This window comes from Chrysochloris asiatica, unplaced genomic scaffold (genome assembly GCF_000296735.1).
Source record: "Chrysochloris asiatica unplaced genomic scaffold, ChrAsi1.0 scaffold00087, whole genome shotgun sequence".
In the NCBI taxonomy this organism is placed as follows: domain Eukaryota; kingdom Metazoa; phylum Chordata; class Mammalia; order Afrosoricida; family Chrysochloridae; genus Chrysochloris; species Chrysochloris asiatica.
Window position 1 is genome coordinate 1,732,924 of NW_006408605.1, and position 12,493 is coordinate 1,745,416.

The 12,493-nt window shown below is 45.8% G+C and overlaps 1 protein-coding gene across 1 annotated transcript in view; it reads right to left on the reverse strand.

The window, feature by feature from the left end:
- Window positions 1–12,493, reverse strand: part of TIFAB (TRAF-interacting protein with forkhead-associated domain, family member B) — a 44,089-nt gene that overhangs the window by 24,627 nt on the left and 6,969 nt on the right. The window lies entirely within an intron of this gene.

Consider the following 12,493-nt stretch of genomic DNA (forward strand, 5'->3'; position numbering starts at 1 on the left):
TATAGGGTTTCCAAGGAGCAGCTGGTGAGCTTGAACTGCCGACCTTGCAGTTCAAACGGCTTTGCAGTCTGGCACATTAACCCACAGCACCACACCAGGACCCCACAGAGGTGAGGTAGATACTAGCAATATCCTCATTATGAATGAGGAAAAGGCAGCCTGGAACTGAAGGACATTTCCAGGGTGAGTAAGTGGTAGGGAATAGGGATTTGAATCACCAGGAGTTCAGGTGTGGTGCTGTGGGGTTAATGCACCAGACTGTAAAAGCCATTTGAACTGCAAGGTTGGCAGTTCAAGTTCACCAGCTGCCCCTCAGAAACTTTATACAGGGTCGCTATGGGTTGGAACTGACTCGATGACACTTCACAACAACACAAGAACAATGTCCTCCAGAGTTCAGTGTCTCTGTTCTGCTGCCCTGCCTCTGGAGGTGGAGCTTCAAAGTAAGACATCCTGGCTGGGATATGTACCTCTTCTCTTCTCTATGTCCTTTTCTTTCTTTTAGATGCTGAAAGTCACACAGGTTAGGGGGGCAAGGGGTGGGGGAGGATGCCTGTTTGCCCTTATCTTCAGGAACCCCTTGCACAGTGGAGAACTAGGCATTGTGGGCCTAGTCTGTCCTTTCTGTGGGCTATCCCAGGGCCCAGAAAGAGGTGTGTGCTTTCTGTACTGGTCATCTGCCTGCTTGCCCTCAACCATTCCTCTTTCTTCCCCAGTTCTACTCTGTGCTGTAGGGCAGTGGATCCCTGCCAGCTGCATTTTCAAAGCTATCGTGACAACTGACTTCTGGCTGGTTTCAGCCAATGGGAGCCACTAATGGGACAGTGGAGAGTGGGAAAAGGGGAGAAGCCTCAAGTAGAGCCTCTCTAGTTCCAGTTGCCCCTGGACAGCCTATCCCTCCAAGAACCCCAGCTTTCACAGAGGAGCCTCGACAATACTGGTAAGCCCTGTGCTCCTCAGTGGCTGCTCAGGCTCTGGTAACACCACATCCTTCCACTGTTCCTCCAGCCCTGGGGGTGGGGTGAAAGGGGTAGGTTAGTGAGCAGTGCTAACAATTTCCTGCTGTTGCTAATCTCTGGGTAGCCTCATCATCCTGTTTGACTTTTTAGAGATTTGATCACCTGTGTACTCAACTCACGGAATTAAAATTAGGAAATTCTTCTAATGGTTTTTCTTTTCTCATTGGATCCTGACTTCTAAACAAGGTGGTTAATAAGGTCTGTGTTTTCAGTCCCACTGCAGCTAGCTCTCTGGAAGAATGACATCACAACACCACCTGACCCCTGAGAGAAGCAAATATGCAAACCCCATGGCTCTGGCTGCCTGACTTTGCTCCCATTCTGATGGCTCTTGTCTTTACTTTATTCTGAAAACTCCCAATCCCTACCCCCTACCTACATATCTTTAAAAATAATCAAGCAGACATCTCAGCCAGGGTTCCTTCCAGCAGTTAGAATGCTTGGCTCAGAGCCTGCTTGTCTTCTTGATGGCTTTGCTTGGTGCCTGCTGTGTTTGGTAACACAGAGAGCAGATTAAAAAAAAAAAATAACAGAGGAGAATGCGGTCCTCCAGAAACCTCAGTCTCTATACATTTCCCCTTGTTAGCAGACTATGATTTGATTAGGATTCAAATATACCATTTCTCAGACTCCTTCTTGGCTATTCTCAATGTTTTGAGTTGGGCATCTTTACCCTACATGTGAGGCTGTTTCCTTTCTGAGGGTCACCAGCTTCTTCTTCTCAGTACTCGGTCCCAAGAAGCAGCAACCAATGCTGCTCAGCCCTCAGCTGACCCACCTGATGTGGGTCTTTTATGAAGCCTGTTCTTCAGCAAATTAGCAAGATCCATGAGGGAGCGATGTGGCCTAGTTTTGTTTAATGTGGTACCCACATGTCCTAGCATAGCACCTGGCACACAACAGATGCTCAATACATATTTGAGTTGGTTCTTACTCTAAACAAAACACTGCCTGGTTCTGTGCCATCCTCACAAGTGTTATTATGTTTGATCTCACTTGCTGCCACTGTGTCACTGTGTCAGTCCATCTTGTTTCGAGTCTTCCAAGCGTGATGTCCTTCTCCAGTGACTGGTCCTTCCTGACAACATGGTTAAAGTAAGAAAAATGAAGTCTGCCCCTCTTTGAGTCTAATGAGCATTCTTGCTGCATTTCTTCCAATACAGATTTGTTTGTTCCTCTGGCAGTTCATGGCACTTTCAATTTTCTTCACCACCACCATAATTCAAATGCATCAATTCTTCTTGGTCTTTCTCATTCATTTTCCAGCTTTTCCATGCATATGAGGCAATTGAAAATACTATGCCTTTGGTCAGGCACACCTTAGTCCTCAAACTGACATCTTCGCTCTTGAACATTTTAAAGAGGTCTCGTGCAGCAGATTTGCCTAATGCAATATATGTCGTTTGATTTCTTGGCTGCTGTTTCCATGAGCAACATGATTCATTATGGGCCCATTGATTTTGGATCCAAGTAAAATAAAATCTTTGACAACTTCAATATTTTCTCCATTTATCATGATGTTATTTATTGGCCCACTGGTGAGGATTTTTGTTTTCTTTACATTTGGTGTAATCCTTAGCAAACAAAGGCTGTTGTCTTTGATGTTCATCAATATTTCAAGTCCTCTTCTGTTCCATCAAGCAAGGTTGTAGCCTCTGCATATTGCAAGTTGTTAATAAGCCTTTCTCCAATCCTGAAGCTGTGTTCTTCATCTGGTCCACCTTCTTGGATTATTTACTCAGCATACAGATTGAATATGTATGGTGAAAGGATACAATCCTCACATGCACCTTTCCTGATTCTAAACCATTCAATGTCCTCTTGTTTTGTTTAAATGATGGCCTCTTGGTCTATGTACAGGTACCTCATGAGCACAATGCAGAGTTCTGGAATATACATTCTTAGCAATGCTATCCAGATTATGATCCACACACAGTAGAATAATTTTAGAAAATCAATATAGCACAAGTAAACATCTTTCTTATATTTTCTGCTTCAGCCAAGTTTCATCTGATATTAACAATGATACCCTTGGTTCCACATCCTCTTCTGAATCCAGCTTAAATTTTTGGTAGCTGCATAGCTTGCTTGCTGAAAGTGAAGAGGACTTTTAGCAAGTCAAAAACCACAGCCTTCGGTATGGATCAAAGACCACAACCTTTGGTATGGATTGCATCTCAATGTAAAGAAAACAAAAATCCTCACCACTGGACTGATAACATTCTTATTAATGGAGAAAAGACTGAACTTCTCAAGGACTTCATTCTTCTTGGATCAACTATCAACACTCATGGAAGCAGCAGTCAAGAAATCAAACGACGTATTGCATTAGGCAAATCTGTTGCACAAGACCTTTTTAAAGTGTTGGAGAGCAAAGATGTCAGCTTGAAGACTAAGGTGCGCCTGACCCATGCCATGATATTTTCAATAACCTCATATACATGGGAAAGCTGGACAGTGAATAGGGAAGACCGTAGAAGAATTGATGCATTTGAGTTATGGTGTTGGAGGAGAATAATAAAAAAGTGCCATGGGCTGCCAAAAGAACAAACAGATCCGTGTTGGAAGAAGTGCAGCAAGAGTCCTCCTTGGAGGCCAGGATGGCCAAATTTCGTCTCTCATACTTCAGACATATTGTCAGGAGGAAGCCATCACTGGAGAAGGATATCATGTTTGTGAAGGTGGAGGGTCAGAGAAAAAGAGGAAGACCCCCAGAGAGGTGGATTGCCAAAGTGGCAGCATCAGTGGGCTCAAGTGTGGCAACAATTGTGAGGTTGGCCCAGGATTGGGCAGTGTTTTGTTATGCTGTGTATAGGGTCGCTATGAGTCGGTCTTGACTAGAAGGCACCTAACCACAACAACATAGCAATGTAGTACTGCAACCAGTTTTTAATTATGTTCAGCAAAATTTTACTTGCATGTGATATTAAAGATATTATTCAATGATTTCCACATTCCATGTAATTGACATAAATAATGATATCTTTCAATTAGTTGGCCAGGTAGCTGTTTTCCAAACTTCCTGGTGTGTTATGAATGAATGCCTCCAACACTACATATTTGTTGAAACATTTCAATTAGTATTCTTGCCCATGCCTTCAGTGCAGCTTGGGCTTCTTTCTTCAGTAACATTGGTTCTTGATCTTACGCTATCTCTTGAAATGGCTGAATATCGACCAGTTCTTTTTGGTACAGTGACATTATAATTTGTGTATTACTTCCACCTTCTTTTGATACTTCTTGAATCATTCAATACTTTGAGCATAGGATCTTTCAATAGGGCAAGTTCTTGAATTTTTCCTTTAGTTCTTTCAGCTTGAGAAGTACTGAGCATGCTCTTCCCTTTTGGGTTTCCGACTCCAGGTCTTTTCACAATTCGTTCTAATACTTTGTCTTCTTGAGTTGCCAGGTGAAAATTTTTACTCAGCTCTTTTGCTTCGTATTTCTTCCAGTCATGTTAGCTTCTCTACATTCAAGAGCATCTTTCTGAGTCTGTTCTGATGTCCATTTGTTTTTTATTTGCTTTCTTGTCTTTTAAGTGACCTTTTGTTTTCTTTGTGTGTGATATTCTGGGTGCCATCCACAACTTCAGCCATTAGTGTCTACTGTATGAAAACTGTTCTTGAGATGGCCTCTAGATTCAGGTGAGACATACTCAAGGTCATATTTTGGCTCTCCTGGACTTGTTTTAATTTTCTTCAGGTTCATTCTGAACTTCCATATGAGCAATTGATGGTCTGTTCCATAGTCTGCCATGACTGTGACCTTCTCCATTGTCTCTTCCCACAGATGGAGTCAGTGTGATTGCTGTGTATTCCATCTGGTGAGGTTCACGTGTGTTGTTGTTGTTGTTGTTATGTGCCGTGGAGTCGGTTCCGACTCATAGTGACCCTGTACAGGGTTTCTGAGGCTGTAAATCTTTATGGGAGCAGAAAGCCTCATCTTTCTCCCACTGAACAGCTGGTAGTTTCGAACTACTGACTTGAGGTTTGCAGCCGGATTCATAACCACTATGCTACCAGAGCTCCTTATTTGTTTTTATGTTGTTGGAAAAATGTATTTGCAATGAGTAAGTTTGACTTGCGAAATTCTATCATTCGATCTCCAACATTGTTTCTTGTTCACGTCATAGACCTACCTATTGTTTGACCCCAGTTTCCAACGCCTACACATGCAGCCACCCATCTGAGGAAGTGGATTGAGGTTCTCAGTGGCCATCAAGATCAGACAGTGAGGGTTCCCTATAGAAGTGGGCATTGTGGGAACTTTCGCCACTAGAGACAAAAGGCAGAGGAACTTGTTCAACCCTCTGCTGGCAGACTTGTCAGAGTGCATGTTTTTGTGGAATAAGCCCTTTTGCCAAGTGACATGTTGAAGCCCTTTCAACTCATGTATCATGTGCCTGAAGATGAAAATAATCAAATTCTTCTTTCGGGAATCACCTGGCTTCCCACATCCCCTCACTTAGGATGCTGTGTTCCCACTGGAGCATGTGATTGGAAAACAAAAGTAAAATGGGAGCAATTTATTCCTGGATCAATTTTTCCTCCCAGTAGGATTAAGGCTGCCTCTGTCATAAAGAGTTTACAAACTCTACAGAAAGATAATAACTTCCCTTCTCACAGCTTGGTCGTGGGGAGGTAATGTATGTTTCCAATCAGCTGAGAATGTAACTCAAATGGTAGGTTTTATTTCACTTTAATCCGCCTGTGAGTTCATGCTCAAGGTAAGAGAAATCATAGCGCTGTGATGTGAACAGAGTTCATTACATTCGGCATCTCTTCTTGAAGCCTGTGTGTTTACTCCTTCCCCCAAATGCCTTTGAGGGCCTGGTAAGGCTGGAGAGACTGGAACCCAGAAATGCAGGTTGAGCACCATGGTAAAGGGAAACTGTAGGTCTAACAGTCCTGTGAGATGCTTGGGGAACAGCTAACGGTACGGAAGGAAGCGTGGCTGCCTCAGCTGCCACAAGATGCCACAGAATGTAAGCTAAGGAACAGGAAACAAAACAGAGCTTTTGGGCCAAGCTCCTGGCACAGTAGCTACAGTGAAAGGCTGGTCTCCCAGCTTGCAGCCAAGTCTGGATGGAGATAGGAGTGGCGATTAAGTGTCCACACTCTCTGGGGCTTAGTGCAGCCTGGCACCTCAATGGACTGTTAGGGAAAGAGCAGTTCTTAGTTCCTGCCTCGGCTCTGCTATTTAGACACAGGGTGATCTTGAGACAGCTACTTGACAAACCTTGCTTTACACATTTATAAAGTGACTGTCTATTTAAAGAGAAAGGGGAATAGTCTTTATATTGGCCTACTAAACCAGCTGCTTGGAGTCCTGGTGTGGCGTTGTGGGTTAATGCGCCAGACTGCAAAGCCGTTTGAACTGCAAGGTCGGCAGTTCAAACTCACCAGCTGCTCCTCGTAAACCCCGTGCAGGGTCGCTATGGGTTGGAACAGACTCGACGGCACTTACCAACAACAACAAACCAGCTGCTATGTGTCAATTCAGATTCATGGTGATCCCGTGTATGTCAGAGTAGAACTGTGCTCCACAGGATTTTTAATGGCTGGTTTTTGGGAAGTAGATCATCAGGCCTTTGTTTCAAGGCACCTCTGAGTGGACTTGAACCTTCAATTTTGGGGTTAGCAATTGAGAACATTATAACCATTTGCACCATCCAGGGACATCTTACTGGCCTCCTGCTTTTTTAAAAAAAGCTTTTTATCATGAGTTGGGTGAAGAGCATATCAGTTTTCCATGCAACAATTCAACACAGATTTTGTTCCATGTCACTGATTGCAATCTCTACATGCAACAGCACTTAGCCCACGTCCTGCCTATGTGTCCCATTTCTGTCCCTCCTGTCCTAACTTATCCTACCTTCTGAACTTTGTCCTGGGGCAAATGCTACTCTTTTGATCTCCAATGGCTTGTTATTTTAAGGCACTCACACCTCCCTAATGCTATTGCTTACCTTATTTGTTGTTGTTGTTAAGTGTTGTGGAGCTGGTTCCGATTCACAGCAACCCTGTATAGGGTTTCCAAGGAGTGACTGGCGAGTTTGAACCACTGACCTGGTGGTTCAAATGACTTTGCAGTCCAGTGCTTTATCCCACAGCGCCACTACTGTTTCCCTGAAAGTTAAGTCACAGGGGTAAGTTCAGTTCTAGGTCTGAAGGATGACTAAGGACCATGGTCTCAAATTCCGCCAGCATCTGTGACACTCACTTTAATACTTCCTTTGAAAGATGCAAATGTCTGCAGCATGTGACTCACAATCCTATAGGACAGAATAGGACTGACCCACTGGGTTTCCAAGACTGCCAGAATTTTCTTCTGGGAGTAGCCGGTGGGTTCAAACCTCCCACCTTTTAGTTAGCAAGTGAGCATTTAACCACTGCAATATCAGGGCACTTTAGCTTCTATGTTGTTGTTGTTGTTAAGTGCCATTGCATCAGTTCCAACTCGTAGCTACCCTGCTATGGGTTTCCAAGGAGCGTTTGAACTGTTGGTGAGTTTGAACTGTTGACCTTATGGTTCAAAATGACTTTGCAGTTCAGTGCTTACCCTACCTGCCACACCAGGTCTCTGATGTCGTTGTTGTTCTGACCCACAACGACCCTGTATAAGGTTGCCAAGGAACAGCTGGTGAGTTTGAACCATTGACCTTGTAGTTACAAACCGACTTTGCAGTCCAGTGCATTAACCCACAACACCACACCAGAACTCTGGGTCTCTGATAAACCCTGAGAATCTTTTTTCCCAGGCTAGGCAACTCTGGTCTGTGTGAATGGGGTGGAAGTATTGAGCCAGGAGACAGGTGAGTTCCTAGTGTGTTTGGGAAAGGGGTCTATAGGGTTGGCTTCCATTGCACTGTGGGACAGTAGTCAAATCAGATCCTAGAGGACATGGTGTACCAGCCCCTTACTGCTGCTGCTCAGAGGCCCTCATGTGGTCTCCTGAGGGTGCCTGTCCCCTGATCTGCTTCTGTTGGAGGAAGGAAGTGCTGGCTGACAGCTGTCTCTTGGTGATAGGGGCCCTGTCAAATCTATCACCTACCCTCAGCTGTCATCACGACAGAATTCCAAAACCCCAGAGACAGGTTGAGTTTGGACCATGCTGTTGTTGTTGTTAAGTGCCATCAAGTCAGTACCGACTCATAGCGACACTATGTACAACAGAACAATATAGTACCCGGTCCTAGGCCAATCTCACAATCGTTGCTACATTTGAGCCCATCGCTGTTGCCGCTATGCCAGTCCAGGTAGTTGAGGATCTTCCTATCTTTCTGTGACCCTCCACTTTACCAAATGTTGATCTCCTTCTCCAGTGACTGGTCCCTCCTAACAATATGTTTGAAGTACAAGAGACAGAGTCTGGCCATCCTGGTTTCCAAGGAGCATTCTGGCTGTACTTCCTCCAATACAGATTGGTTTGTTCTTTTGGCAATCCATGGTACTTTTAACATTGGGCCATGAGAAGGTAAAGAATGAGAAGAAGCTCCAACCTTGTTCTGTCCCCGTCAGAAAGTGTGAGTGGCCCCGCTGAGGCCACTAAGGAAGACGAGGCATTCATTTCTATATGCCATCTTCCTAAGGCTGTGTGGACTTCTGCCACAGCTGAATGTCCTGCTTCCCCTACTGAATACCCCTGCACTGCCCATGCCTGGCCAGACAATCCTGACTCGTATTGCAACACAACCAAGGTGACTGCTTCCTTAATAACCAATGCCCATCTGCCCAGTTCTGTGATGACCACTGGAACACAACAGTGAGGGACCTGTGGTGCTCATCTATATGGAGTTTGCGGTCTTACTGAGGAGAAGACTCAGAGCTCATGGTCCCAATGTACTGACATCCTGAGTGGGAGCCTGGACACTTGTGCCTGGGGTCCACATAGAGCCTTCTTTCCTCTGCTGTACCTGCCCTGCCGTGTTTGGATGTGTCTGCTTGCACTTCCCCCACTTGTCTAAGAGCTTCCCACTGTAACTGCTGATGGAGCTTGAGCAAGTCTCCCTTGACACACAGGCTCTAGGGGACAGAGTGTCTCACTTCCAGACTGCCTGGGAAGATTCACATTCTTGGGAAAACAGGAATGTGAAAGCTAAATGTGTTAAAGGGCACAGGGGACGCTTTCTAAATTTCCAGACATGGTTTTGGAGAATTGTAGTGCTCTGGGGTATATGTCTGAATATAAATGATGCAGCTCCTGTAGCAGGGTGTGTGTGTGTGCGCGCGCGCATGTGTGTGTCTGTGTGTGTGTGCACGCACATGTGTGTGTGTATCAGTTGAGTCCATGTGTCTACATATATTAATTCACTCCACTCAACTGGACAATCATGTTGTTGTTGCTGTTGAGTCCGCCCTGACATTTGGCGACCTTAGGTATAATAGAATGAAATGCTACCCTCTCCTGTGTCATGTTAATGATCATTGTATGCTTGAGTCCACTGTGGCAGCTGGTGTGTCAGTCCATCACATGGAGAATCCCCATTTTTGCCAACTCTCTACTTTAAAAAACAGAACTCCCCTTCCTAGCTCTTGTTCTTACTTGATGACATGTACAAAGGGAAGAGCCAGTCTTTCTATCCTCACTTGCCCAAACTTATTGAGCACTTACTGTGTGCCAGGTACATGTGCTACCTTATTTAATCTTTACAGTAACTCTAAGAAGGTAGATACTGTTATCTTGACCATTTTTCCAGAACAAGAAACTAAGGCACAGGGAGAGTAAGTCACCTGTCCAAGATCACAGTGATAGTAAGTGGTACCTCAAGAATTCTAACACAGGCAGTCTGATTCCAGAGCCCCAGTTTATAACCACCACAGTGCATTTGTGTGTGTCTGTGTGTACCTCTTAGCCACATGGGTCTCCTTGTGTGCAGGAGCTGAACAAATGGAGATGAGATTGTTGGGAGGGACTCGCCGATCTGCTCTCTGTAGACAAAGGAAAGTGGTGTCAGTTCATGGACTAGGACCCTGAAGCCAATTATTAGGAAGGAGTAGGAGTGGGTATCGTATGGGATGGGTGAATTGGTTGAGTGTGACAAGCACACTGGCAGCTTCCTGGTCTCTCTCCTGCCCTGTGTGCCTAGTTGGGTTGGTTTGCATTTTGTGGGAGGCTAGAGAACTCTCCCAGATCTCACAGATGACTGTGGGCCTTGGGAGGGGGTTGAGCAGCAGCAGCTTGTCCACGTGGCTCAGAGGAGCAGTACTCTGGGGTTCTTGGAGGTGTCCAGTCAGATTCCTCTCTCTGGACTTTGGTCTTCACATGCAGTCCCAAAGTGTGGCTCCTCGAGTTCTGTAAGTGAGCTGCTGCTCTGGACGCATAGCATGGGGACACTTGGTGTGTGGAGACTTTGTACATGAAATATAAAGGCAGTCTCAAGTCAGCAGATTTTGTAAGACCTACCCACATGGGACTTCTCCTTACCGGCCCTCACAATGTGTCCATGTTCTCCAGACCCTGAATACTGGGTCTTCTGAAACAAGAAACCTGACCCACCAGGTCCCCGGCTAAAACAAGACCCTCAGGCAGGGAATCTCAGGGTGGGGTAAATCCTTGAGTTATGAAGCCAGTCTGCTGAGGTTCCATATATGTACCTGTGGTGAGTTGTTGGGTCTGGGCCTCCCTTGGGTCACAGGAGTGACTGCCTCTTGAGTGTCTATGGAGTGTCAGACACTGCACTGAGCAATTTACAGTGTTACCTTCTGCAAGCCTCACAGCAGCTAACAGGTAGGCACTGCTATCTTACCTATGAGTATTTCCAGAAGAGGAACCAGAAGCGAGGAAAGGTCAAGTCACTTGTCCCAGGTGACATAGCTGTGACCTTGGGCAAGACTCTTACTTACCCTTTCTGAGACTCATTTACGCCATCTGTAAAATGTGGTGCATAACCTTGCTCATCTGGAATGTTGTGAGAATTAACTGGCACCAAGCAGAGTGTGGAGCACACAGTGAGCAGCTGACTACTTTGTAGCATAGCCCCAGCTGGAGGAGAGAGAACACACAATGGGAAGACGATGACTGCTGGTTGCTTCCTCTATACCACTGGGCACAGTGTGATCACAGAATTAATTCTGTAATTAGCTCCTGAATACTTGTTTTTTCCTGAGTCTGGTGTAGGGGCAGGATCTGCATCCACCTTGTCACTACTGATTCCTGGTTTGTATTTTTTGGCAGCATCTGCCTCAAGATAGGTGCCTAGTGAAAATCTGTGAATGCGGGAAGAACTGTCATGGTGGCTCCAAGGAGCCATACACAGACTGAGCAACTGTCTCCCATCTCTGTCTTGGGCTTCATTGCTGTTGAGAGAAAAGCTTTCTGAGGAAGGGCAGCCCTGTGTCTTGTCGGTTGTTGTCTTTCCCATGTAGAAGGCATACACCCAGGCCTGGGAGTGAGGCTGAGCCTCTTTGTTGACAGCTCTGGTGGGGAAAGGAGAATTTCGGAAGCCTTGTTGGTGGTGGTCCCGGACTTCAATTACAATGCCAGTCAGCCTTCCAGTATGCAGTGTCATCCCCTCAACACCTCTTATCCTCTTTGAGTGGGGACTGGGGTTGCAGGGGTCCTTTAGGTTGTATGTCTCTCCCTCCACAACACAGGTATATGTGGTTTCTGAACCACACTAGCCATCTCAGGATGGCATGTCTACACTCTGCTCCCCTTGTTCAATGAAAATATTCTCCATCCTTGGCTTTGCTCCCTGCCAGTCCCCATTTGGAAGGATCCTTGGCATACAACTCACCCTGAGTGAAATAAGTGTGGAGCTACATTCTTGTATCTCAGCTCCACCTAGAATAAGTCTGGAAAGACTCACTGCTCTGGAAACCACCTTGAAGTCCATTGGTCAGTCAAGTCTTCAATCAGAAGTGCCCAGGATTTGGGGAGAATGAGGGTGAGCAAGATGATGGTGACCTCAGAATTTCGAGGCAGGACCAGCCCCAGGAAAGTCTGAGTTTCACCCACATCCTTTCCTGAAACTTGAGCCCCTACTTTTCCAATTTCCTCTGACACCTTTCCCTTGTATCCTGCCCCTCGCCTCTACATGACAATGCCTTGTATGCGTGGCCCCATCTGGGGACCCAGGGATCCTACTGGGTATGCCAGCTTAATGAAATACTTGCAGTTTATTAAACACAGGCTTCCCTAAGCCCCAAGAGCCTGTGGGTATTTGAAAGCTGAAGGTAACCCTGAGCTGCCACAGACATAATCATTACATGTGTCTAGGCATTCCTGGGGCAACCTCAAACTCCAGCTCTTAAGCAGCCCACAAAATTAGCAACATAAAGTAACTCCTAGTCAAACAGGAGAGGGAAAGTGGGGAAACGCTGAGGGAGACTCCCCACACCCCCTCAGGGCCTCTAAAGTATATGCAGTTCCCGGTTACCTTGCATAGCTGTAACCCCCAGCTTCTCAGTGTTTGCAGAGCAGGCTCATTATGAGCCAGGCAGCCAATAGCACTTGTTGTCAACCCACCCCCA